At 37.5% G+C, this 18,185-nt stretch overlaps 1 long non-coding RNA gene across 1 annotated transcript; it reads right to left on the bottom strand.

The window, feature by feature from the left end:
- Window positions 1-1,888: 1,888 nt before the first annotated feature.
- LOC118162840 lies at window positions 1,889-11,310 on the bottom strand. Its single transcript, XR_004748662.1, has 2 exons — window positions 11,257-11,310; window positions 1,889-2,104 (listed from the first exon to the last, which is right to left on the bottom strand). It is a non-coding gene; the product is annotated as an uncharacterized LOC118162840 (long non-coding RNA).
- Window positions 11,311-18,185: the final 6,875 nt, after the last annotated feature.

Genomic DNA, 18,185 nt, shown 5'->3' with positions numbered 1-18,185 from the left:
TTTATCAAAGCTTAGATGTTCTAATTTTATCTCAAAGCAAAAATATGCAGGTTGAAATCCAGCATCTAATTTCTCTTAACTTGTGAAGAGAAACTTATTGCTGAATACAGTAGTGGTTTTATGGTTATCCGCTAATGAGAAAAATAAATGTTAAAATGTAGCTTAAACCAATTAAGTTTTTGGCTTTTCTAGAAGAAAGCTATCGGTGTAATTCCTGGGAAGAAAAAAAATCTTGTTATCGTAGGAAATTAAAGCCCACTGATATATGTGTTGTCATTTTCCTGGTTTAGACATTCATATATGTCTGGTTCATTTGACTATAGTACCTCAGTGCTGTTTATCCATATTTGAAGATAAATTAGAGAATAAATTAACTATAGTTTTATAGGGAAATAAATAATGACTGCCACTGTTTACCAAAACTAATTAGGGAGGAAAGGGTACTTGGTACAAGGAAATGAATCAAATGCATCTTGAAGTGTATTCTTACTGGCTCCCAAAGGTGTCTTGTAATAATTGAGGTAACAAGTGGGTAGGAGACTAGGACAGCTGGGTCTCACCATTTTACCAGGGGTCAGCATTATTTAATTTATAGTGAAGACTTACTTATTTCTCCTACATCTCATTCCAGATATGATCTGTAATCACTCTGGGGAAAATACAGATGTCAAAAATTTCAGAAGAATGTGATTTTGGGTTTGCTTCATAGCAGGATCTGTTATTTTAAACTTTATTTATGAGACTATTCAGTGAAGGCAGGAAGTATCCCTGTGCTTGCTGTTATGAACAGCTGCTACAGATTTCTTCTGTAAAATTGGTTCTTGCTCTTACCTGTGTAATTTGTGAAAAAAAAAAGAGAGACTCACAAACCTCAGAATATCCCTCCAGGTCATATATAAATAAGATTGTATGATTATGTGACTTTTAAAGAGTGAGCAGCCAATAAGATAGAACAGCTAATCCACTGAACAACATGTAGGCTTACATCTGATATTTTAAACTGTTCTCTGAAGAATGGCGTCAAACACCATATTCAAAACAAAACAAAACAGCAGCATATTTATGGCCATTTTACTGAAGAGTATAAGTTGTAGCTTGGCTTAATTTGCTCTCTCCCTGGACCACTGGTGAAAAAAAAAGACTCCATGAGTTTTTCCATGTCATGTAAGGACTCTGGATGCTTGACATGCTTTGCTGTCATCCTAAGCATTATTTCAAATAACCTGATATTTTACCTGTGCTCATAGAAGCTAAGAGGGGAACTCTCTGACAAATATGTTTGTCTCTGATTCATGACAAATGGCAAGGAGGGAGATCAAAGGACGGCAGGGGCACGAAGGTTTTACAATGCCCATGATCTGCAAGGGAGAAAATCAACATAAGGAACCATTCCAATCTGCACTGGATTAAGTTCTTGAATGCATTATTTTGGCCTACAATAACTGACTTCACTAACTTTCTTTCTTGTGTGGACTGCCAGAAAAGAGAGAAATCTTGGCTTTGATATATGTTTCTCAAACCTTCCACAGAGCTGGTAAGTTAGGCAAACTGAAGAGTATATCTTGGAACCTGGATCAATTTGCTCCTTTCCTAGGGCATTTTCTAGCAAAATTATATTTCTATGAGTTAAGCTACTTGTAGATGAGTCGAATTACTTGTAGGCTTACTTCAGTAGCAGTGTATTCTGCCACTTGACTGGAATCTATCTGCATAGTGGACCGTTTATGAATGCGTAGTAAAGCACTTGAATGAAAATGGTAACACATTCGGGCTTCGCATGCAAAGAATATTTTAAAATTAAACTCATGAAACTTTTATGTGAAAATGCACGCACTCTTGATAAATAATGGGAGAGGTCTCTGGGAATAAATTCTTCTGAATTATTAGGTATGCACACCCTATGCTGAAAGTTTTATTATAATGCATATAATTTCAACAGAATTATAGATAATTATAGTGAAGTGTTGTTTGTTTGGGTTTTCTTTCTACAGTAATTGGAGTAATTGTCAGAGGTTTTAGTTTTCATCATTTTATGTGGATTGTTTCATACTGGGGAATTCCATGAGGTGAAAGTGAAATTCCTTTACAAAACTGGTGACAACACCTGCAGATACAAAAGAAAGAAGTAGCAGGATCAGCACTGAAGGGATCAGAATGGCTGTCAAAATAGTACTACAGAGAAAGAGAAGTACCTACAAAAAATCAAATTCTTTTGAAGGTCAGACTGAAAAAGGAAAAGATTTATATGATTTTGATGTTTTAAAGACCAAAACCACAGAATTTGAGAAAGCTGAATCATTATATTTGAAACCTGACCTTTTAAGTAGTTGCCTTGGACTACTTTACTCATAGAGGTTTGTGAATGTGCATGAACCTAGTTAGAAACTGTCTTACTAAGTTTCTTATTAACTGCAAGACATTTCATAATGTGAGAAACTACATGTGAAAACTGGCAGTGTCTTGAGTGCACACTAACCAGGGACCTAGTTTTGTAAAACTCTTGTGTATGTAATTCAGCCTGGCATCCTTGGTGTCATAGTGACTACTCACTGTAATGGTACTGAACTAGAGATGGGCCTATGAAGAGCGTATAGGGGTCACTGGCTGTTGGCTTGGGGTACAGCAGACCAGGGTTGTTTCCTACAGAGAAATGCCAGATTGCAAAGTAATGAATACATATGACTTTAGAGTATTAAGCAGAATAACATATAGTTACCAACCTATATTTAACTAATCAATGTTCCTAATCAATTTTAAATTAATTAGGTTAGTGCAATGTTTTCTGTCAAAACTGGTGTTACGATTTCTACCCTCCTATTATGCTGAAGAAATTGGGATCGCTTTATGATCACAGACATTTTCAGAGCGAGTGTTATTATAAGTTTCCTTAAAAGGTAGTAGCCTCTTTCAGAGAGTCTCAAATAAATCCCACAATAAGACAATCCAGACAGGTAATGTGATCTTTTATTTGTTCTCTCACTTGTAATGCTCCTTCTCTTCAAACAGTGAGATTTAACTTCAAACAATGAGAGATTTAACACTGGAAAAGGATAAAATTATAAAAAGTAGTGTTTTTCATTATTATGGAGGCAGTGACATATAGTATAAACACAAAGCATAAAAATCAGAGAATAATAGGTGCATTCATTTCTTGTCTAAAATCTAACTGCAACTACTTTCCTCTCAGCTTTACTGGCCTAATGATCCATACGTTTTTCTGCTTCTCCTGGTACAGTAAAAATATGAATATTGCCTTAAAAACTAATTGGAAGCCTTGCAGGATAAAGCCTGATATAATCCTATTTTAAATCTCTTGGCCATGGATGAAATTATGGAGGATTTAGAGAAAGAAGAATTATACAGGACTTTTTTTTTTTTTTTTTTCTTCTTTTTTTTTTTTTCTTTTGAAGTACACTGCTGAATAAGCTCATATCCCTCTATCTCTTTAGTTAAATGTTCAAATCAGTGGCCCTTGAGAAGATTGCTTTATGAATCAGGACCTTAGTTTCCTGATAAAGCATAGTATTTATTTCATAGGCCATTTGCTGGTATACAGTTTCAAGTTTACCGACTTCAGCTGATGTAAATCAACATACATCTTGATTCCAGTGATTCCAGGTTACTCACACACTTGTTAGGGGCATTCTGTTTATGTTCCCAATGTATGGCTCTGTTATGTTAGAGAAAAAAAGACAACTTTTACTGATTCTATTTGAATCACTGCTAAGGTTCCATAAAATTTAATAGCCTCTATCAACCTCCTGAACTGCCCAAGAAGAAAATTAGGAGCATGATTTATTGTTAATGTTTTCACTGTTACGTGTACTTCTAACATCTAAAATAGACAGGAAAAGCTCATTTCAGTTAAGGGGCAATCCCTAAATTAGGGAATCTACTTCTGTATAGGGAAGACTTATCTATCGATACATGTCTGCAATCTTATTCTAAGTCATAAGCATAAAAATTAAACTCAGAAAACACACCGCTGATCTTTATTTTGCTCCAGAAAAGGTTGATAATGCTTGAAGTATTTAGTTTGTAAAGGAAAAAATAATGAAAGACTTCAGTAACTTCACTTATTTACTTTAGTAACTTACATTATAAAGTGGATAAGATTTCCAAGAGAACATATTAAACAAAATGAATGCTAGCCCACAAAATTAATTATTTCAATTAGCAGAGCAAGGAAAAAAAAAATGTTAGTAGGGTCCCTTCAAAAATTAGAGGGTTATAGCAGAGAAATTAGAAACATGCTTCAAAGCACAAACCAACAATTGGCAGGTGTCTCCATCAGGAGATTATTCCAGAACTGTTTACTTTGATGTTTCTTGTGGCCGCCTTTGAAAGCATGAAAGCTGTGTCCAGTGGCAGGTACAGGTTACCACATGGATCACCTGAGGGTACCTCTTTTCCTAAGAATATATCTGCTTGTTCTGATCCCTTTGAGGAAGAACTGTGTCACTTTGTCACAAGATTTATTTCTGTGAGAGCAGAGAAACTATTTCACAGCAGTGAATATATACAGTTTATTTTCTCCACTAAACCATGTTAAAAATGAGAACTGCACACTCAAAGGTATGATTCACCTCAAAAAAGAGAGAAATATCTCTTCTGCTGGGGGATCTATGAAATCTAAAGAGACATATTCCCACAGTAGGACATCAGCTCATTAGCTTTTCCTCTCTACAGGCACAGCTGGATAGCATTGCAGATCCAAAAAGGAGGCTATATGCATTTGATGCTCTCTCTTCCTCTACAAGATTAGACTTACACTGGAGAATTTCAGCTGAATTTCTTCCTACACACCTCCTTCTTCTGTGTTCTTCACAGCTGGAAGAGGATTCTGCTTCACAAATAATTTAAGACAAGGAGAACTATTGTAGACCATGGATTTTAAGCGTATAGGTAACTGAAGTCAGCTAGTCCGACTTCCCATACTGCACAAACTAGGAAATTTTATCCATATTGTATACAGGTGTTCCTGGGTACTAGAGTGCACACCGAAAAATGAAAGAAGCAAACCCAAAGACAGAGGTCTCTGCTACTTCTTGCTTTCCTTCTGTTCCTTAAAACAAGCAAAACATCCTCACTGAGGAATGAGCAGGCCTTGCTCAAGGATAACTGATGAACTGCTGATAGGATCTTCAAGGGAGTCTGCTAAGGCAGAAGACACCCCAAGGGCAGAGAGGAAGATACAGAAGGGCAACACAGCAGCAGCATCAGGAGGAGGACATTTCCTCAGTAGACTGGAAGTTTGGGACTTCTGGCAGTAGGAGGAAGGCTCTATTTTGACCTGCAGCTATTTCACTTAAAATTTAGTTGTTCTAGCAACAAAGGAGAAATGTGTTGGGGAAATCCTGGGCTACATATCTTAGCTTTTACAATTAGGATCAATGCTACAAAGAGATGCGTGCTGGTGGAAGACAGATTGCATGAACAGGCATCAATGAAATGATCTGTTTAGCATGGACAGGATGGCAAGCAAACTAGGGCTAATTGCACCTCCTGTTAGGTAGACCCTTGAATGTTGAGAAGTTCCAGTAAGAAACCAGAAGTTGGGGGTGAGATGGGACTAACTTTGGTATATTGTGGTGGAGATATGTAATGGGTCACTTGGAGTAGAGAAGGTGGTGGATGAATCTTAAACAGACATTTCTTGTCCACACAGGGGGCTTTCATACATCTGGAGGGTGAGCACCATGTCACTGAGCAAACTAGCAAGCTGAAGTACTCAGCATATCTTTTCTGTCTCAGTCCTTGCAGGCAGAGCCTTCTCCTGGAACTCTGTTTCTATCAAGACAGCTGTGTCAGAAAGAAGTAAAAAAACAGCTGGGGAGCAAAAAGCTCTAAGGGACTATTTGCAGCAGGTGAATATCTTCAGCTCTGTAGGACTGGATGGGATACACTTGGGGGGTATTGAGGGAGTTGGCTGAAGTGATGGTGAGGGATTTATCTATCCCTTAAGAAAATCTCTGGTGCTCAGAAGGGGTTCCTACTGACTGATAAAAGGCCAGTGGTTGCATATGTCTTTGAAAAATGCAAGGAGGAGGCGGAGAATTTCAACATTCTTACTGTAAGACTGGGATGATGAAATCTAAGCCAGGTGAATGAGAAATTGTAAACTCACTTAGTAGTCCAGTGTTCTCTGTTGAAAATGGATGTTGAGAAATTGGAGAAGGTTAAGGGGAGGGCTAACACTGCACATGTAGTCTACAAGGAAAGGATGGAGGAGCTGGGTTTGTTTAGTCAGGAAAAGAGATGTTAAGGGGCAGTAGGATAGCAGCCTACTATTAGTTGAGTGGAGGTGAGAAAGATGAGAGAACCTGTAGGGAACAAATAATGTAAAAGGGGCAGTAACCAGAAATTTCTGCTTTGAAGGTCAGACTGGATGTTAGGAAAAACCTTTTTAACAGAACAGTACAGCACTTAAATTTCCCAGAAACCTTCCTATGAAACCTCCATTCCTGGTTGTTTTCAAGACTTGCATATGACCATAGCTGAACCGATCTAGTGGTTGGAATAGTCCTGCTCTGAGCAAGATGACCTCCAGAAGTCCTTCCAACTAATGTTTCTAAGGCCCTGATACTACCACTATGTGAAAAGAAAACCAAGACAAAAATTTATAATGTAGTTATGCATGTGCTGGCCAAAGAGCTACACTCATGTCATCTAAAATCTACATCAATGTAGGTTTTGCACCTACTTTTATATATGGGTTCTGATGTATTTTTAAATTAGAGGATTCCCACCAAAGGTACCCACTTCCAATGTCATTTGAATCTATCTTAATGTGAATGGTATGGAGTCTGTTGAAATAAGAAAAATGTTGTTTTCAATAGTATAATGGAAGATAAGAAGTCCTAGAAAATGTTTACATAACCAGCTGCACTGGAAAATATTAGATCATATTAATTGTAGAAAAAGTTGTCCACGTATGATCATTCTGTTTGGTTTAGGCACTTTTATACATCTGGAAGACTGGAATTAAATTTATCTTCAGACTGAAGAAAAGTTTTACCTTTTAAATGTTTATATAGTACAGAAAAACTTACTTTACAGAAGATGTTATTCAGTTCAGTAACAATGGCTTTTTATTCTTGCACATCTGACTTATGGATGTATCTGTAGCCTGCAAGAGTAAATTCAGTCTGCCCTCCAGATAAAGGTGTTGACCATACAAAGAAACATAAATAACCCAATATCCCCTCCATAAAAGGTGAGCCTGTAGTGCAATTAGGTCAGTAACTGCAACACATATATTATACATAATAGAAAAAAAGAGCAAATAACTTATTTATTTATTTATTTATTTATTTGCTGTAAAGTTCCTGGATTTGCATGTACAGTAAAAGAAATAGATTTCAGGGAAATTGAAGGATTTCTCAGAACTTCTATAATTTTGGTGTCTATCTAAAACTTTAAATTAAATTTTAGGCAACTGATCAGGAATCCAATGCCTGTTTTTACAAGACTGAGCATTATGATAGAACCGTATTTGTAATTATTTGATAATTATTTTATACTGCATTTACTTTATTAGAAAACAGATATAAGGGTATCCAGCATTAAATGGTATCATGGTAGCAAAATAAATTTGGAATACGGTCAATGCTTTCCTTCAAAAGTACCTTTCTGGGAACAGACATGTTGTCCTATAGCAGTAAAACATCTGCTATTTGTGCTATATTCTCTGCTTTTTGAGGTGGGTAAGAGGAAATGGAATTTAGGTTCTACAAATATGTGTGTAGATAGTAATTTTCCATTGGTGGAAGACAGATACATATGATTAGTCTTGCAAAGTCAAGGCCAGAACAATTCTTTCCCCTTATTGTTTCTTGGACTCGGTCTATACCCAAAGGATTGCAAGTAAAAGAAAAACAACCTTTTCATTTCAGATGGATTCAAACATTTTTTTTCTTTTTCCCTTTTTAAAGTATATGTTTAGTGTGATGTGACACTCCACTCATATCTCTCACAGACAAACTGAAACACCAGTTTTTATAGTAGAAACTTCTCTTCAATCACTCTCTCTTTCTTCTTGTGGGATCTCTAGGGACAGTGCAAAGTAATAGAAGAAATGATATATCTAAAGGTCTGTCTCAAAGCCAAGACTAAAAATGAATTTAAAAAAATCTGTCTGTGTAACATTTGAAACAGTGCCATGGATAAAAGACATTTCTGAGAGGAAATGTCTCCTTAGTTTTTAAATACGCAGCCATCCAACCAGCATGCCAAGCAAGATTATAATGGTAGTATAATATTGGCAGTATTTTTCTCACTGCACAGACTAGAAGTAATTTCCTAACTGGTGGGAGATCTGCATACACATTTTTCAGACTGAAGACTACATTGCACAACAAAGTAGACTGAAAACCTCCCAAGGTACCCACATTATTGTATTTCAGCTATTGTGTCAGTTCTACAACATCTCTGCCAATCCAGTGCTTGGCCCTTCTTTCACAAAGATCAACTCTCAAGAATTCCCTGGTTGTACACTTAGATTAGAGATTTCATGAAAACCAAATGGATTTCACTTCCAAAATTTATTGAAGACCAGTAATTTACTCTCATCCCTTTCCTCCTCTCCAATTATCTTTTTTTTTTTTTTTTTTTTTTTGTTCAAGTCATAAATTTTATTAAAGCTGTATATTTTTTTGCTCTGTTCTATATCCTAATACAGAGAAATCTGGGGCTGATGGGTCTGAAGAGAAGATTGTTTTCACCATGTATTGTTATCTTGTATCACTGAAAAGCAAGTACTATGACCAGATAATGCAAAATGAGTAAATTAATATCTGTTCTTCAGTGTATGCTATAAATACCTCTGTCAGAGGAGAAAGCATTCCCATTGAGCCAAATATTTTAATAAGAAATCTTCATTGTTTTGAGAGAAACAAAAAGCAGTACAAGTAGGGCAGTGGATTTAAATGAAAGTGAGTGTCTTCTCAAGGTCAAGAGTTGTGATATTAATAATTAGGTAGTAATTGTTCAATAAGACAGTTAATTTTAAAATATAACTAAATACCTATCTTTTTTAATCATCACACTTTCATTTTTGTCTTCTTCATTATGAGTTTTTTTCAAAATCCTAAACAAATGTTATAGAGGACTATTAATTATATTGAAAGGATCATATTACTTTGATATTGTGTGTTTTTGCTACAGAAAGTTAGTCTCACTATACTGTTCAGAGTTTAAAATGCTTCATTATTTGCAGCTTCTGAAAGCAACATGAAAATATTCCTAGAACTATTTCTCAGTAGCATGTGTCATTGTTAGAAATTGATAGCTGTGCTGGTTTCAGGTACCAGATATCATTTACTGTCCACTCATTGTAGTGACTCAGTGTCACTATAAAACTTTTGCAAAGTCTAGCAACTTATCCTCATTTCTAAGTAGTTTATGAACTACTATCTGACTGGCAACTCAAGATTAGTTAGTTCACTCAGCCACCAGACTGAGAACCTCCTTTATTTGTTTTAAGAAGGACCTCTCATTCATACATAGGGGATGCCTAATAGATAATAATAATAAATTGTTGTCCTGATAATTGAAGAAAAGCATCCTGGGTTTAGTTGGGAAAGAGTTAATTTTCTTTACAGTGGCTGATATGTCCTGTGTTTTGGATTTAGGGGAAATATGATGCTGACAACATGCAGATATTATAGATGTTGCAGAGCAGGGCTTACCCTAAGCCAAGGACTTTTCAGCTTCTCATGCTGCCCTGCCAGTGAAGCTGGGGGTGCACAAGGAGCTGTGAGGGGACAGAACCAGGACAGCTGACTCGAACTGGCCAAAGGTCTATCCCATACCATATGACATTACAAGGGACAATAAAACTGGGAGGGATGGCTGGGGGGGAACCACTGCCCAGGGTCTGGCTGGGCATTGTTTGGTGGGTGGTGAGCAATCGCACTGTGCATCCCTTGTTCTATATATTAATTATATACATTATATGTTGTATGTTGCATATTATTTTCCCTTCCTTTTCTATCTTATTAAACTCTATCTCAACTGACAAGTTTTTATATTATTATTTTTTTCTTCTGATTCTCTCCCCCATCCCACTAGGGAGGGGCAGGGAGCGAGCTGTGTGGTGCTGAGCTCCCTGCTGGATTAAACCACAAAACAAGGACACTGAACTTTATGGACATGTAGTAATGTACAGGAGCAAAGGAGTTTATGCAGGTATGATCAGTCGATCTGCATGTTTGGAGACAGGCTCCCAGATAAGCTATACAACCTACTTAAAAGCAGTCCTATTATATCTTAAGGACTGCAGTTGCTATGCTGATTTTGTGTAATAGCCACACTTTCCTTCATATTCATTGGCCAAAATGTCACTGTGAAACTGCATTGAACTGCTCAAATCAACAATCTCAAACTATGAAGAAGAAAAGAACTGCAGATATCTCTGCCCAGAGAGAACTGTCTCTACTTTCTAGGTGTTCTCATACAGACTGGAAAATAAATATTCCAAGTTTGTATCACCTGTCAAGGCAGCCTTTAAGAAATAATGACCATTCTGTATTTTTAAACTGTATTCAATATAGTTGTTAAGTTGCAGAAATATGATCAGAATGCAGGGAAAAACAAAACAAAACAAAACCACAAAAACAACCAACAAAATCTCTAACCATTTGGCATAACTGATGGATAGACTAATTCAACTTTCTGATCTAACAAATCTTTTTCCTAATTCACCTGTTTCCCTATTTAACAAAAGCTAGAAATTTCATACATTTTAAATACTACTCCTGGCATTTTTCCCCTCCTTTTACTGTGGTTTTGTTTATGTCTGTCTCTTAGATTTCGTCTTTTCCTTTTCCATTTTTTTCTTTTTCTTCTCCTTTTTTCTTTTTTCTTTTTACACTTTTTCTTTTCTGTATTCTTCGTTGAATTGAAGAAGGTCACTTTTTATTTTTTCCTGTTCTGAAGATCTAGAACATATATTGACACCCACAGAGGAAAATAGCAGGAAGAAATCACCCTGCATATCATTTGTATCATTTCGATTTACCACTAAGTACTACAAGGAAAGAAGAAACAGCAGTGAAGTACCATGGAAGTGCAAAAATTAGTCTGCTTCATCAAAATACATTTTGCAGTGAGAATGACTGTAAGATCTTCAACACCATATTTTTGGATTATCATTCTGGTGCTGCACTTTACTCAACCTAGTCAGTTGTGGGAGAAGAGGCAGCCTGTCAGGGCTTCTGCATGCTTTTCCAGACCTCCATATCATCCCAAATTTACCTGCAAGCAGCCTTATTTAGGTACTGTTATCACTTGAGCCCAATTGGAAGAGCATGTCTTTGGAGATGCTGTATAGGAATGGAAACAAAAAGGGACCTGGTGTCAAAGGAAGGGACTGAAACCATCCACCTTTTCTGGAAAACAAGCTTGCTATTCTTTGTTTAATGTTAACACCCTTTTCTTAGAATGTGAAACACTTATCTATCACACGGTAACTTTAAAAAGGGAACCATCAGATCTACCAAGTATGGACAAAATAACCTGGGGGAAAAAAACCTGCTGCAAAGTGATTCTTGAAAAATAAGTAGCTCCTTCTACTCCAGCTTTCTAGCCTAGAAAAGGTTTCTGGCTTCTAGAACTGCAGTAAACCTTGCACAATTTCCCTTAAGTCTCAGGGATACTTTGATATGAATCTCCTGCATATAAACTGGATGCAGAGATGTGCCCTTTTCCTGATGGTTTCCCTGGGGTAGACCCCAGTGGTTAGCAGTATTTGACTGGATACCTGCCCTAGTGCAGACTTGGAGCTGCAGATACTGAAGAAGATTTCTGTGGGAAATCTATGTCAGAGTAACCAGGAGGGAGGACATGTTCCAGATGATAGATCTGACATGTAGAGACAGGCATATTGGTCATAAGGTTACTATCAGTCTGCAGGTATCATTATTGCATTCTCTAATACATGAGTAGTAAAATATATGGAATTTCTTTTTGAAAAAGCCACAGGCAGACATGTTTATTTTGTCTAATCTGCAACAGCTATGGATTTTTCAACTGAATTTATTCTCACTAATATAAATGATGGGCAAAACAAAGAAAAGCATCTCTGCTGTAGAAGAGAGGTAGTTGTGTATGGACATTCAAACTTTTCAATAAATTAGCTAATTATATATTATTTCTCAAATAATGCTTCAAAATAACATTTTTTTTCTAAAGAGACTAACATGGTTATGAGTGTGTAATAATAAAATTTCCTTCTGTCATTGAAGAAAGCAGTATAACAACACATTGTTAATACTAAGTAGTGTACATTTACAGAAAGTTCTGCAAAAATATGCAAGCAAATGGAAATGCCATCACACTGACTTCAGAGAATGTTAAAATAATTCTAGATTGAATTTAGATATATGCTCTGAAAGAGAAGATAACAGTGCAGAAAGAAGCACTGCTATGTAATATTTTGCCTGGAACCATATCCTTGACTTCATGCAGCTTACTCCTTGAGAAACTCATTTCACACTTCTTTGTGGAATAAGTATTTAAAAGGTTACAGATTGAAAGCCCTGGAAAGAGTAGTGATTTATTTATTCCAATAACAAGAAGAAATGCATAGAAAGGGAAGAGGGGAAAACTGATTAACATTGCCCTTGTTTCCTTGTACTCTTACTAGGAGCTGCAGAGAAATTTTTTTATTCGTGTTCCACCAAGTCTTACGTGCATGTACCAGGCAGGTCAGGACACTTCCAAAGTTTTAATCTGCAGTCATGTCCAGGTACAAAAATAGTAACACATTCATAACTCCAGTGACTCTTTGTCCCATCTCATGTGGATATCTCACTGGCACAAAGCTATACCATGGCTGAACCACTACTGACCATACCTGTTTTGGGATCAAGCAGAGTGGCTGCATTTCCTGAGCATTCTAAGCAAAGCAGCAAATTCTGCTGAGACAAAAAATTCCTCAGCCTGGGCAGAGCATGTTGGTAATGCTGGCACACCATTTCATGCACACAAGATGTATTACCGAGGTACTTAATAGACAGATCACAGTAACTACAAAGGCCCTTCTGAAATTAGACAATCAGGTAACACTAGTCCCAAAACAAATGTGACAAGTTGCTTCATGAGTCCCTTAGGTACAGTAGTCACAAAATCTGAGTACACCACATACCACCAAGGACCTGGATCAAAGCAAAGCAGGTAGTTAAGCTATACATATATCTCAAAAAATAAAATAAAATGAAAAAAAAAATCCATGCTTAAAAATATTTTAATAATGTGGAAATTCTACTAGGCTTATCTGGTTTGTTTTAGGGAAGTCATTAGACTCTTGAAAGCAGCAGAAGCTGGTGGTGCAGAAAACATTTCTAGAGGTAAAACATGACCACGAAAGCTTGCATGCATTTGGTGTGCAATGTGGAGGACAGAAGGAGAAGGGATATGTTTTCCTTTGTAGCACCCTTAGGAACATGACTTGGCTGCCTGACTTTTTTCTAAGTGAAGTTGACATTCTTCCTGACAAAACAGCTATCTTATGTTAACAGCATATGATTAAGATAGTTAATCATATCTCGAGGACTCTATATCAGCAATAACTGTAAATGTAACTCCACCTGTGACTGAATAAATATCTTATCACTACTTTGATACAGGAATCCAGATAATACTTTTTCCATATGGGCCTAAGTGCATGATCAAGGGTCTCAATGGTCTTTTCCCTCAGTGCAGGGGGAAAAATAATAATAATAATAAAAAGAATTATACCTGTTTTTTTTTTTTTTTTTTTTTTTTTTTTTTTAATCTATAAATGAGATACTTCAAAGACTGTTTCAGATTTTAAACTGTGAACTGGATATGAACTGAAAAGGATACTGCAGATAAGAAAGTGACTGGGACTGAAAGGAGAAATCCAAATATTTTAAAAAATTACCACACATAACTACTTCCCACTATTTAATACTTCCTTTCAAATAGTTTTACTTGGTCTAAGCAGATTGTAATTCTCAAAGGCATGATATTGAACTTCCAGTTGCTATAATTCTTTGCTTAGATAATTTTTTTTTTTATATATAAGTTTGGAAAGAAAGAATTGTTCTGCTTTCCTAGTTATAAATTCAACAGATCTTTTAGTGATTTCTTTCCACATAAAGTGATAAAGTGATGCTCATAAATGCCATTTAGTAGTGTTTTTATATTTGGTGTATTCAAAGACTGTCAATTTTACAGTAATGGAAAATATATAAACTTCAAGTAGAGTTAAGAAGAGTGAGAGAAAATGAAATTGTATATTGAAAAATCAAGCTGTTCATAAACAACATTCAGTCCTCAGAGATGCCTCACAGGTACCAGAACCAATATTAAGGCAATCATGATGATTGCATCAGATATTTTTTTTTGTTGTTGTTGTTGTTTATTAAAAGGAGAAGGAAATTTAACTGCTTTTAGAAAGTAAATGGGTGCCTGAGAGGAAAGTTTGATCTAAAAAAATAAATGAAAAAAATAGAGTAGCCCCAAACTGCCTCAGACCTAAGATTTTTGTTTAAAGGAACTACAAGAATCAAATGTTCAGAAGCTCTAATATGTCAGGAGGGATCAAGCTTCCCCAGGCTTATTTGAAAATCCCATTTTGGAGAGTTATAGTAGGAGATGGAATATGTTTTTCATTTATTCCTTTGAAGTATTTTCTTTCTTTATGAAAATATTAGACTTTAGTATATTAAATTACAGATTACAAGAAAGAAATGAACCTGGGAAGACTGAGGATTAAAAACTGGAAAATCTCTCTAACAGGAGGGCTTAAAGAGTTTTATAATAAGTGGTCATGTAAATGTGTTAAAAGATGTCTATCTACATTTTTTTGAATAATAAGCATAGAATCACAAAATGACTTGGGTTGGAAGGGACCTTAAAGATCATCTAGTTCCAAAACCTTTGCTATAGGCAGGGATGCTACCCACCAGATCAGGTTGGCCAAGGCTCTCCATCCATCCTGGCCCTGAACACCTCAAATGACAGGGTATCCTCAGCTTCTCTGGGCAACCTGTGCCAGTGTCTCACCACCCTTACAGTGAAAAATTTCCTCCTACTCTCTAACCTAAATCTATCCTCTTTTAGTTTAAGACCATCCCCCCTTGTTCTATCCACCTGAGTAAAGAGTCCTTCTCCATCCTTTTTATAAGACCCCTTTAAGTACTGGAAGGCCACAATAAGGTCTCCCCGGAGTATTCTCTACTCCAGGCTCAACATGCCCAGCTCTCCTTTCTTCATAGGAGAGGTGCTCCAGCCCTCTGATCATCTTTTAGCCCTCCTCTGGACTCACCCTAACCTGTTCACATCTTTCTTGTACTGGGAGCCTCAAACCTGGATGCAGTACTCCAGATGGGGCCTCATGAGGGCAGAGTAGACCACTGGTCATAGGTCATACCTCTTTTGATGCAGCCCAGGGTGCAGTTGGCCTTCTGGGCTGCAAGCACGCGCTGCTGGCTCAGGTCTAGCTTTTTTGTCCACCAGAACCCCCAAGTATCTCTCTGCAGGTCTTCTTTCAATGAGATCTTCTCCCAGTCTGTACTCTTGCCTGGGATTACCCCTACACAGGTGCAGCACCTTGTACTTGGACTTGAACCTCATGCCATTGACATTGGTCCTCTTCTCTAGCCTGTGCAGGTCCCTTTGAATGATATCTCTTCCTTCTTGGGTATCAACTGCATCACTCAGCTGGGTGTCATCTGCAAACTTTCTGATGGTGCACTGAATGCCATTGTCTATGTCATTGATGAAGATATTGAAAAGCACCAGTCCCAAGACAGACCCCTGAGGGTCTCCACCTGGACATAGAACCATTGACCACCACTCTCTGGGTTGGGCCATTGAGTCAATTCCTTTTCCACTGGATGGCCCACCCTTCAAATCCATCTCCCCAGTTTGGAGATTAGGATGTTTTATGGGGCCATGTCAAAAGCCTTGCAGAAGTCCAAGTAGATGACATCAATTGGTCTTCCCTTGTTGACTGATGCAGTCATTCCATCACTGAAGGCCACCAGATTGGTCCCACATGATTTCCCCACGGTGAAGCCATGCTGTCTGTCCTGGATCACCTCCTTGTCCTGCATGTGCCTTAGCATTGCCTCCAGGACTCCAGGAGGATTCTTTCCATGATCTTTCCAGGCACAAAGATGAGACTCACCAGTCTGTTGTTCCCTGGGTCTTCCTTTCTACCTTTTTTTTTTTTTTTTTTTAATGGGAGTGACATTTCCCTTTTTCCTATCACTGGGGACTTTGCCTGCCTGTCATGATTTTTCAAATATGATGGAGAGTGGCTTGGTGACTCTCCTCAGCCAATTCCCTCATATATGGGTGACTACGTTCAGCCTGGAAAAGAGGAGGCTGAGGGGAGACCTCATTGTGGTCTACAGATTCCTCATGAGGAGGAGTGGAGGGGAAAGCAACAATCTATTCTCTTTAGTGACCAGTGATAGGACCTCAGGGACTGGTGTCAAGCTGAGGCAGGGGAGGTTTAGGTTAGACATCAGGAAGAAGTTCTTCACTGAGAGAGTGGTTGCACACTGGAATAGGCTCCCCAGTGAAGTAGTCACTTCACCGAGCCTGTCTGAATTTAAAAAGAGATTGGACTGTGCACTTAGTCACATGGTCTAAACCTTTGGGTAAATCTGTGTGGTGCCAGGAGTTGGACTTGATGATCCTTATGGGTCCCTTCCAATTCGGGATATTCTATGATTTTATGTTTCTATATTTAATATTCCCTCATATTTTGTAAATAGTCAATATCATGGCAAGACTTCTTCCACATTTGAATATTAAAATACAGACCTACCTACATTTTTGGTCTGATATTAAGCAGAAGGGGTGCATATGCATATCTAGTAATTGAAATTGAAAATAATGAATATGAACACTGCTTTTAAAGAATTTGCTTGTCTGTGTAGTAATAGCTCTCTGGTAGCATCTCCTTGGTAGCAAGCCTAGGAGAACCCAGTGGTTTGAGGTCTGCTCCATGTTGTGCAGTACTCCTGATTACTGGGGAGTTGTTTGCACAACATTAAGATTATTTGTTGAAATTAACCTTGGAAGGAAATTCAAAGCTCTGACAAACCATTTTCACCTGATGCAAGATCAGATGACTTCCAAAAGGGTTTTCTTGTGCTCCTTCCCTTTCCTGGCCTCACAATCCCACCACCTACATTTGTCATTGGTTGTGGCCATGCAGGTGACCTGACAAGCAGCCTAGATATCTGACCTTGCAAACACCCAAGACATCTCACCCCCAGCAAATCGGAAGTATCTCTCCTTTAGCTCTGCCAAGTTTATTCAACACACTGCACAAAGTCATTGTGGTGGAGGCAAGCTAGTGGGCAGTGCTGCCACTGCCTGGAACAGTCCTCAGCTGCAAGCCTTCCATCACTTCCAGCTGTCATTCTTCTGTTTTTAAACAACAGGTTTGATTTTTACTGTGCAAAAAAAAAGTAAAATTTGCAACCAACAGTCCTAGAGGCAACCTAGTTCCAGCTCCTCTGCTCTCCTGCTGGTGTAGGTGGCTGACCATGTCCTACCCCAGAAACCTTCAGGAATCTCAAAGGACACTGCAAAGACTCCCAGAAGGTGTCTGGCCTGCCTTGTTAGCTCTTTTTATAATCCAGTAGGAAGAGTGAAATTCAAATGTCAAAGAATGCATAAGCAGTTGTTTACTTTCTGTTTTTCAGCTTTAATAATTAGCTGCAATTTACTTCTTTAGGTCTGTGTGCAGTTTCTCTTCTTGATTAAATTTGTGAATAATTAATTAAATATACTTCCAACTATTTTAGCTCACAAATAAACTGCATTTTATGTAGTTTCTGATGTGAACTGATTATATCTCTGTCATAAAATGCATTTTGCCAAGATCTGAGTTGTGACCCTGGTTTTCCAGTACATGACAGATTCACATAACCTTTATGCATATGAATCACCTCTAATTGAAATCTGTCATGATGCATGCGTCTCTTCACTGACTTACCTCTGTAATGGATCATAGGTTGTGTCATACTTCTTATGCAGCATGAGAAATAACATAAACCATAATCTATAGGAAAATAACAAAGATTCTGCCATATAAACCATAACTTTCACAATCTAGTGAATTATTTTTAAAAATACTATTTTATATTGAACTGATTTAGAACAACGTATTTTAGCTTAATAACCTGAAATAAATT

Source organism: Oxyura jamaicensis, chromosome 2, assembly GCF_011077185.1.
Source record: "Oxyura jamaicensis isolate SHBP4307 breed ruddy duck chromosome 2, BPBGC_Ojam_1.0, whole genome shotgun sequence".
NCBI classification, from domain to species: Eukaryota; Metazoa; Chordata; class Aves; order Anseriformes; family Anatidae; genus Oxyura; species Oxyura jamaicensis.
Note: the sequence above shows the minus strand (reverse complement) of the source record. Positions and strands in the feature narration are given on the sequence as shown.